The 10,647-nt window shown below is 34.9% G+C and overlaps 1 long non-coding RNA gene across 1 annotated transcript; it reads right to left on the minus strand.

Moving 5' to 3' along the window:
* Positions 1–4,610: 4,610 nt before the first annotated feature.
* LOC105331568 (uncharacterized) lies at positions 4,611–9,628 on the minus strand. The gene is made up of 3 exons (XR_010711435.1): positions 9,334–9,628; positions 5,626–5,713; positions 4,611–4,989 (listed from the first exon to the last, which is right to left on the minus strand). It is a non-coding gene; the product is annotated as an uncharacterized lncRNA (long non-coding RNA).
* Between the last annotated feature and the right edge of the window lie 1,019 nt (positions 9,629–10,647).

The raw sequence follows: 10,647 nt of genomic DNA on the forward strand, positions 1-10,647 counted from the left end.
GTTACAAGTCCCAATTCCTGAAGCCATCATCTACAAGCTCATTCAAAAATTCAGAGAGGACAAAGGAGAAAGAATCACGTCAACTAGATCAGTCATTCCAACTACATTACTCAAAACAGCTGAATGGAGATCGATGTAAAGAGAAAGAGAAAGTACCCACACCTAAGGAGACAAACAAACTGAACACCAAACTAAAAAAGGGAGAAACTGCTCAGACAAGAACAAACCAGCAGAAAAAAAATCAGCTTTCTACACAATCTATAATACAAAGAAGGAAAACCAAGCACAAGAAGAAATAGTGGAAAAGCTTAAATAAGAGATTTTGCAGTTATGGAGAGAGAACTTCAAACTAAAAAGAAAGTCATTTTTCAAGAGTCACAAAATCCACAAAATATAGAGAGAAAATTCAGATTTAGAACAGAAGATGAAGAATCTAGAAGATTTGAACAACCAGCTTGAAGTACAAATGCAGAAAACTCATTCCAACGTGGAGCCATGCAGTGAGAGCTTCAACATATCACAAAACATGGCAAATGAAGATGGAGCTGATTTGAGACACTACCTGGATGAACTAGAACTTCGAGTGATCAATCTGGACATGGGAAAGTATGTTACTACTTTAGAGGAGATCATGAAACAAAAGTCATGCTTGATGACACAGCTTTAAACATTAGATCCATAACAACTTCGAGAAGTTCAACTTCTATAGAGCATAAAGAAAAAACAATATTCAACAGACTAAACCACAAGAGAACAGGAACCACATTCAACGAATTCAAGATTAAAAATTGGTCCAAGAACACAACGAATTTCCCAAACTTTGAAAATCAAAACCAGAGTTGAAGAGAAGTAAAAGACTTTCTAATCATACCCGCACTTTCTAAAGAAAGTTCAGGTATATTGTTGTTACCCTGTTCCGTCCGTCCGTCTGTCACGTTTTACTTTCTCAAACTGCTTTTACATCTTATAAACCAGCAAACTGAACTCTTGGAGTTTGATTTGGGGTATCATGTTGTTTTGTTAAAAGGTTTCAAAAATTCTCTGTTAGTCCTGGTGGTCAAATAATTGGTAAAAATGACGTTTTTTCACAAAAAACCTTCTTCCTCGAACTCCTCCTACATTTTCAACAGTAGACATCTTTTGGAATATGTTTTAGGGTATCCTATAGATGCGCAATAAGGTTTCGGAATTTTCAATTTTGTTCTGGGGGGCCATTTGATGGCTGAAAATGACGTTTGTTTGTTTGTTTTTTTTTGTTTTTGTTTTTTTAACAAAAAACTGGTTTCAAAAACGTCATTTTTTTTGGCAGTAGTCAAATGATCTTCTAGAATATGATTGGGGGTGTCATATTGAGGTGTGATCAGGTTCCAGATTTCTTTTTTATTAAGGGGATCAGTGGGCAACAAAAAATGACGTTTTTTGCAAAAAATGTATGGTACCCAGAACTCCTCTTACAACTTTTGGAGTAGCTATGTCATCTCTAAAGATATAATTGGGGCTGTCCTATAGATGTGCAATAAGGTTTTAAAAATTTAAATTTCATCCAGGGAGTCAAATAGTAGCAGAAAATTGACGTTTATCACTAAAAAAAACCCATAGATCCAAGAGCTCCTCTTATGATTTAATGGATAGACACATCAAATCTTGGGATATGATAGGGACTGTTCTATGGACGACTTTTTCCAGTTATTTCCCTTAGTAAAATTTCATCGCCATAGGTGTCGCGGAAAACAGCTGCCATTGTAACCGTAACGCTGGATAAACAAACGCGGTAGCGACCATTTCCCGGTAACATAAACTTCTTGCTAGCAAAGTTTTGTTATATGAAACTGTATTATATTTTTCGTTTATGTAAATCATAGATAAGAGTCAATGCAAAAAAAGATACTGATCGAATGATTTCTTCCCCAAAAGACGTCAAAACCGGTGAATGGAAGGATGACATTCGTGAGTGGCCACAAGTAGAATATGGCGATATCTACAATTATTTGATTTTAAGTAGAGCATGTGACGGCGAAAACATGAAAAATTACAAATCATTGGACGTTTTGTCGGAAAAATTCTTCATTTTGTTATTCACAATACAGTTATTCTGAAATCTGAAGTGCCCCCGTCACAAAAAATAAATTCAGAGTTTCACAATGCATGGGTATTCTGTGATATGATCGGCACAATTCTAAACGGGGGATAATCATGTATGGCTGGGAACAGTAAAAGGTGTAGTCATGTAGGCGCACTTTTGTGGAAAATTGAGCATGCTGTAAGGTTAGAATTTACGGGAAAATCTTGTACAGATGAGCAGATGCAGTGGAATAAGGGTGCGACAAGAAACCTTGAACCAGGTGTTCTTGAAGAGATGGGCTTTAAAAAACATAAATATGGCAGTGAGGTTAACAACAATGCTGAAAAACCACAAAATACAATATCTATCTTCCCAATGTTTGTATCACATCAATCTTTGAAATATTTTGTGGAAAACTCAGAACTTAAAGAATTATTTCTTTTAGAAAATTCTCTTTTAAGTAAATCTATGCACGCAAATATAAACAAATATCTTTTCGAACCTTCATCCGAGCCTCATACTGAGCATACAGGTGAAATCTTGTGAAAAGTTTTGTGCGTTTTATAACAGGTACATAAAACTTAATGATGCCCAAATTCAATCGTTATCGATGGCAACAATTTCACAAAGTGAATCTGAATTGTGGCACAACAGTAGAAAAATAAGAATAACTGGCAGTAGTGCTCACAAGATTCCCGTTCGTGACACTACAAATAGTGATAACTTTTTAAGAGAACATATGTACCCTTCCTTCGCAGGAAACAAATTTACTAGACATGGACAAGAAGGTGAAATTCTTGCAAAACAACAGTTGCGTTCATCTGGATGGCACATAGAAGATACAGGGACCATAGTTTCCTTTGAAGAGCCCTGGCTAAGTGTTTCCCCAGATGGAATAGTAACCAATGATGATGGTTCAAAATGTCTTTTAGAAATTAAATGTCCAATACCTAAGAATGATCACTTGACAGCTTATCTACAATTGATAAATATGATGTTGTGAAATCCTTGCAAAATGTTACATTATATGTTAAGCATAACAGATCAAGGGGCGATTACCTTCAAATGCTGTTAACTTTGCATGTAACACAGATGCAGCTGTGCAAACTTGTTATATGGACAACTAATGAATACAAGGTCATTGATATACAATATGACCAACAGTTTTGTGAAGCAGCTATTTCAAGACTATGTTGTTTTTACTTCAACAAACTTTTACCAAAAGTAGCTGATGACTTTGAATGTGGCAGATTTAAAATAAGTAAAAAATATGTTAAATTTTCTAAATGATGCATACATGTGTATACACATGTACATGAAGCTGAATGAAGTTTTTGATGTCAGACTTAATGCTGAAATACAGTCAACTATTTTTCAATCTGTGTTAATTATTTATTCCTGAACATGAAGAGCATTCAAAATAAGTTCATTATCACACAACATCCTCTTATCTTCAATTAAACCCAATTACATGTTAAAAAAATATTTTTGATGAAGAATTTAATTCACATCATATTAATAAAGACTTATAACAATAGTCTTAATTCAAGATATGGCATTGGCTTTGCCTAAAATACATTATTTAGCATTCGTCATACTATGAGCAGATATACTCAAGGAATCATGAACTGGACCTTAATTAGACTGGTATATAAAACCTAATACAAATCTATTATTCATGTTTCAACTTTGTGTCATTTACATCAGTGAAAACGTCAAATAATATCATGCATCATTTACTGTTACATCACTGAAACTTTCAAATATCATCTGTCACTCATCGTCATCATCTTTAATAAGATCAGATCGCAGATTTACCAATGCAGCACAAACAATCAAGTAGTCACTGAGTTTCTTTTCAGAGGTAACTGGAACTACCTGACTTAGTATGCAGAACACCTTGAAACGTCGTATAGCCCTTTCCACGTGAATCCGTACGGTGGCAATTCTGCGCGTTTCTGTTACATCCTTTTCTGAAAGTTGGTCTTTACCTTTGGTAAAAGCTGGAATGTTAAGTTTCACTTTGAGAGGGAATAGAAGGTCACCAATGCTAAAGCCTCGATCGGCCATAATTTCATCTCCAGGAAGAAGATAGTTTAAAATGCCAGATTTTTCTACAATTGCTTTATCACTAGAACGTCCTCCAAAACCCTTTAAGATAAACATAATTTGTCCATGTGTTGCAATACCAACCAAATACTTTCCTGTATTGTGGGACTTGTAATGACTGTATGTTTCACCTCTTGTTTTCAAGTTTTTAGCTCGTTGAATGAAAGTCTCGGCACAATCAATGATGACTGTAGTCTTTGGATAGTTTTCACGAAAAGACTTCGGCATAGTTGCTCGAATTGTTTCACGGGGAAGCCAAACTATTAAGTTTTTTCAGTTTTAAAGCCATAAAAGAGAGTCTTTGATTGAAAATGGTGCATGCAAGAGACTCTGATATCCCAAGTCTGTTGGCAATATCCCCAAACAGAAGATTCAGCCTTAATTTCATAAGAACCAATAAAACTTGATCTGAAACAGGCATGGTAAATTTAGGTGGGTCATCCATATTTTGCATAACATTCAAAACAAATCTAAAAGTTTTCAAAGGCAGTCCTGTGTACAGCAAGGATAAGGAGTCGGATGTTATGTCAGCAGAGGTTAAGCGAATATGAAGAGTGCTGCAGTTTACTCCTTTGTCTTCAGTCTCACTGGGTCTCGTCTGTGTTCCTGTATCTCTAGATCCTGAAACACAAGGCCTTGCATATTCATGCTCATGCAGTGTGGTATCTATCCACTTGGTGCCTGTTGATCTGCTTTCGGTCATGTCCGTTTGAGTGGAAAATGATGTTGTCTTTGGTTTAATGGTGAACTGATTAGTGTTGACAGTTTCAACTTCATCTTCAGAAACCAGCTTTTGTTGTTTTAGTGTGGGTTCAAACCTATAACAAAAGTATACCAAAACATAATTGTCAAACATAAGCAAAAAAATTCTACATAGAACAATAATATATTTGTTCATTGTGACTGAAGTCTTCTCCTTTAACACTTAAAAGTACTACTGGAAATCCCAAGTATCATGTGATTTTTTAGCCAAGGTTTGCGTAAAGCAGCGCCCTCACTGCAGGCAGGAAAATCAATGTTACTATAAATAGCACAATAAAAACCTGAACAGCCTCAAAGTAAATGCTTCTGCTAAACCAATTAGTTACGGAGACCTGTGTTTTGTCCATTGTTTTTAATTTTTCTTTCTAATATATTTAGCAAGGAATGTATTCTTGGCTTTTTTCTTATCTTATGTGTTTTAAGAACAAGACTATGCATTTTGGACACATACATTGCATATGAATTTCCATGAAATACTTTAAGATGCATTAATATTCGGCTGCACATTGAAGAAATCGGGACTTGATTTTTCAAAGCTTATTTCAAAATTGAATGCGCGGTTGATTTTTTTTTTTGAGAGAGAAAGAGAGAAAGAGAAATAAATTTTGTCAGTTTTTTCTGCACCATATGCATTAAGACACATCAAATGTGCCCCCCTTTCATTTGATTAAATCAATAATACATAAACATACCCGTATGTCCCCTTTGTCTGTAATTTCTCTTAAGTGACAGACTTTCTCTTTAAAAGCTGACGCCCAACTTTGATGGGAGCTTCATACCCTACAATGCATTTTTAAAAATAATACTAAATTAAAAAAAAATACATTCATATGTTTTTATATACATGTACTAATATAGATTAAATTGTCATATGATGGCTTTAATTAGTATTGCTTATTGGTACGCTACTACAGACCCTGAAACGTGCTACTACACCTCTAAAACGAACCGTACCGTTCCGTGCAAGAAACGAACCGTACCGTTCACAAAACGAAACGTACCGTTCACAAAGCGTACCGTACCGTTCACAAAACGAATCGTACCGTTCACAAAGCGAACCGTACCGTTCACAAAGCGAACCGTACCGTGCAAATAGCGTGCAAGATAATTTATGCAAGACCCGCCTCTAGACGGACAAAAAAGCGTACCGTACCGTGCAATAAGCGTGCAACTTCCATATACGGCTTATTGACCTAATGTCTTTAGATGAGTACGGACGGAGATTATCGCTGACCAGATAAGTTCAATATTTAGCTAGATTTTTTATACGGGATAAGATAACACATACTAAGATTTAAAACTGTAATTCTTATTAAAACAGTTACAAAAATATTTCCTTTCTTAGACCGTAATCATTTCTTTGTTTTTCGACAAAACTTGCATCGCCGATTTCTTAAACATTGTAAACTATTAACGTTCACACAATTATATTTATTAAATAATTTTATTAAATGCAAGCATTGAACGGGAAAGAGTACACGCATTCCATAAAATAACTTTCAACTTTATTTCCCGGATAGCTGGTAATGGCGTCGTGATTTCACATGAACAAAAATCACTCGCGCGAAACACGAGTACAGAAGCTGATCTTTGGTTCTATACACAACAGGTGTTATTGCCTTTCTTTGTTTTTAAGCAGTTATTGTACTTTACAACTAACTCTGTATATTTGGACGCTTAAACAGGTGTACACGAGATGCCGGTATTAACACCTTTCCACGGACACCTGTTAGGTAACTCATCACAATCTGTCGTGTGTATAGTCTAAATATATCTTACTTATACTTTGTTAGTTTCATGGCTTTTCTTAATCTCTAAAAAACAAAAGAACTGTCTGTAGAAATGAACACAAACAACTACATGTAAGACTATCGGCGCGTGGATCCGTAGAACAATTCAGCGACTCTGTACATGCGGGATTTTCACATATTAACTTGCGATAAAATATCATTTACCGGGTACATTAATGTATCAAAAAATGATTAATTACATCATAGACAGTTGAATGAGATAACAAGTACATGTAAGGACAAACACAGCTCTTTTTAAATTTATTTTCAATCTAATATATGTGATGTGAAATAGCGTCGAAATTTAAACCGTCGAGATCAATCTATATGTACATCGTCCACTGTACAAACTTTTAGTCATTGTGTTGAAATCGTTCTGAAAACCATGAGTCTAAAATAGATGAATTAAATTCATACAAATAAAAATCTAATAATTCAAAATTGTTTGCACACAATCACATACACCCTCAAATAGAGAGAGAGAGAGAGAGAGAGAGAGAGAGAGAGAGAGAGAGAGAGAGAGAGAGAGAGAGAGAGAGAGCTTGTGTGTTGATTATAATACTTAAATTTAAGTTTTATTAATGAACTTTATTATTTCGCTTTAAGTTTCTATAGTTGGTCATTTGAGCGGGATTTTATCTCAGGACTCCACGTGCTTCGCCTGTCAATCAGTTTAAGTATAACAGTACAGATCACGCCATGCGCTGCGTGCTACTTGGCTCCTCCTATAGGGCTAGAAGAAAATTATCGAATGAAACATTTTTGTTTTATGTTTTCATTAAATCCCTATTGAAAAGAGTGTTCCTATTTTAAATTATTCAACAATAATTTCTTTCCGATTTCATGATTATAATTCAGGTACTGGCGATCAGAGTCGTTTTCCGTCGCTGTCGTATTATTTTGTTACTTGATAAATTCTTATATATTTATCACTTTGAACATTCATTTGTTGATTACCGGGTATTTTTTCGTGTCCTATTTACAACAAGTTTGTGTGTAAAAAGGTAAATAAATTATAAACAGGTTAGTCAGCATTTGTAAAACGTCAGCTAAATCGCATGCATACAGTGAAGAGCGGACACTTGTTCAACAGAATGATAAATATCGCCATTACATATATAAAAGTTATTGACTTGTTGTGTATATCCAGTTGTGTACATATCCTAAGAATATGTTACATTTACATGTATAGTTTAACGGAAAAACAAAAACTAATTGCCATATTTTGACTATACACGCGATCTTAGTTCAGATAAGAGAAGCGATGACGGGTTACATGTACATGTAGGTATCATCTGTGTATACGAACAATTGCAGAAAATCATAGAATCAATATTTAAATGAATAAAATTCGTGTCAAAAAACTATATAACAGTTTAATTCAAGATTTCTTATCTGAAATTCATTGTTTATCTTATCATTAATTTTACATCGTCTATTCACTAAGGCAATCGGCGATCGGCAGTAGTACTACAGTAGTACGCAATAAAGAATGATCATACGAATTTTGAATAATAACAACTAGCCGAGAATCAAGACAACGGTAAAGGAAACTAAAGAAATATCGGAATAAAGTCGGGGCAATTTTTTGTAGAAATTTTTAATGGATTAGAAATATTTAAGGACTTCAACTCAAGTACATGTATAGAAATAAAAACTTAAGACGATTTAAAAAATTATCGACAGCTCGCTGAATTAACAAAAATATATCGGATTAAAGTCAATCAGTTCTTTTAATCTATCTTAATGATTACATTTATCTTAATTAAATACTAATAATAACAGATTGATCAAAATTAAAAATTACCCCCGCTTCCCGGTTGTCACTGAGTACACGTTTCGCGCAACGTATCAAAAACGGGGGAACGGATGGAAGTCCTGATTTTAAATAGATCGATTGAAATACTCTTGTAATATATCATATAAATAAAGAAAAATTCTTGTCATAATTACCACCATGCTGAAGTAGATCGGACAAAAACTACACAAAATTATATTGAGAAAAATCAAAGCGTGCAGGCCACGCCTACCTCATTAATAAAGCGCGCAAACCGTTCACAAAGCGTGCAGCTATTTTTAGCAAAGCGTACCGTGCAAGAAGCGAACCGTTCCGTTCACAAAGCGTACCGTACCGTTCACAAAGCGTACCGTACCGTTCACAAAGCGAACCGTACCGTTCACAAAACGAACCGTACCGTTCACAAAGCGAACCGTACCGTTCAAAAAGCGTAACGAACCGAACCGTGCAACTGGTGTAGTAGCACGTTTCAGGGTCTGTAAATATTGTTTGAAATATCACTATAATATATATACAAAAGCAGAGAAGGTGAAAATAGTAATGAGTAATGTCTTATTCATAACCATACAACAGTTTGACAACTGTTTGAATATATGTCAAGCTAAGAATATACATACTTCAAATTATTCAAACCTATTTCATTTTATGTGTAAACTTATTTAAATAGCACCTTAAAAGTCTCATGCACATTCACTGTAACATTTCAGTTGATGTTTTCATTCATAAATATTCGGGATGGCAGACCGTACTGTCAGCCCGAATTTTCATACATACACCCGTTCTTCAGTGATGCAGGGGCATTTTACACTAACCTAAATTCAAAGTGGGTGTTGAATTTCTTGCTGTTGGTCGTCCGTCAATGAAATGGGTGGAACACACGAATACATTCTTCGGCAGATCATTCCGATGTAATGCCCGCTGCCATTTCAGTCTCTCGTTCTCCTCTTTAGGTATTTTATGTAGGCTGAACGGGACGACACAAGGGCAATCTTTGTGAAAAATACTTTCGTGCTCTTGACAAATAGATTGCTTCCATATGTATAACATTTTTCTGTTGTTAATGCAGCGAAAAACCGCACACGATTCACCACCTCCGCCTTGATACATCTTTACTGTTTCACGATTGTAATGGCGGGTGCGTCACGTGACCAATTATGTCTGCGCTCAGCAACAATGACGTAATTGCGTGAAAAAAATAGACACATCATATCTTGGGATATGATAGGGACTGTCCTATAGATGTGCAGTAAGGTTTTAAAAATTTAAATTTCATCCAGGGAGTCAAATAGTAGCAGAAAATTGACGTTTATCACTTCAAAAAAAACATAGATCCTAGAACTCCTTTTATGATTTAATGGATAGACACATCATATCTTGGGATATGATAGGAACTGTTCCATAGATGTGCATTACAGTTTTGAAAAATTAAAGAATTTAAGCCACGAAGGGCAATATCGGCCTATTTTTTCATGGAAAATGAAAAAAAGCGGAGAGGAAAAATAGTAATGAAAATAAAACTTATAGGTATTGAGCGTAAAAATGTACCTCAAAAAAAATTCCGCTATGACGTCATAGCTGTACTGTAGACGTTAAAACACGCGCGCTTTAGCGTTTTTCGCTGAAAATATCAATTTTATAGCATTTATTCCAAATTTTCGAGATGGCCACGCCCGATGAACAAAATTAAATATATGTCATTTAGAAGAAAAATATTGCATACTTTTATTTTGTTCAAGAGGTGTGGCCACATCTAAAATCCAACTTTACTATCAGCTTCACACTTATCGGAAGAGTAGAATCACGGGAAAACCCCTCAAATATATTTTAAATAATGCCTCTATATTGCTTGTCTGATTACAGAAATGTTTGAAATGCAAAAATATGATTTTTTTTTTTTTTATTATTAATTTTCCTTTCGTTAGTTTTAACTGAAAACGAAAAACACTCGTTTTAATACTAAGCGTATACAGGTACGTCGTCTTAATATTGCAGGTATAACGTGTTAGCTCGCCTATGACCGTTGATTTTGTATTAAAAGGCCAAAGTCAACTTATCAATACGATGATTCCTGAAATGAAAAGGTAATTTGATAATGTGTAAACTCTTAAAGTATCCCTTTGTACTAT

Source organism: Magallana gigas, chromosome 1 (genome assembly GCF_963853765.1).
Source record: "Magallana gigas chromosome 1, xbMagGiga1.1, whole genome shotgun sequence".
NCBI classification, from domain to species: domain Eukaryota; kingdom Metazoa; phylum Mollusca; class Bivalvia; order Ostreida; family Ostreidae; genus Magallana; species Magallana gigas.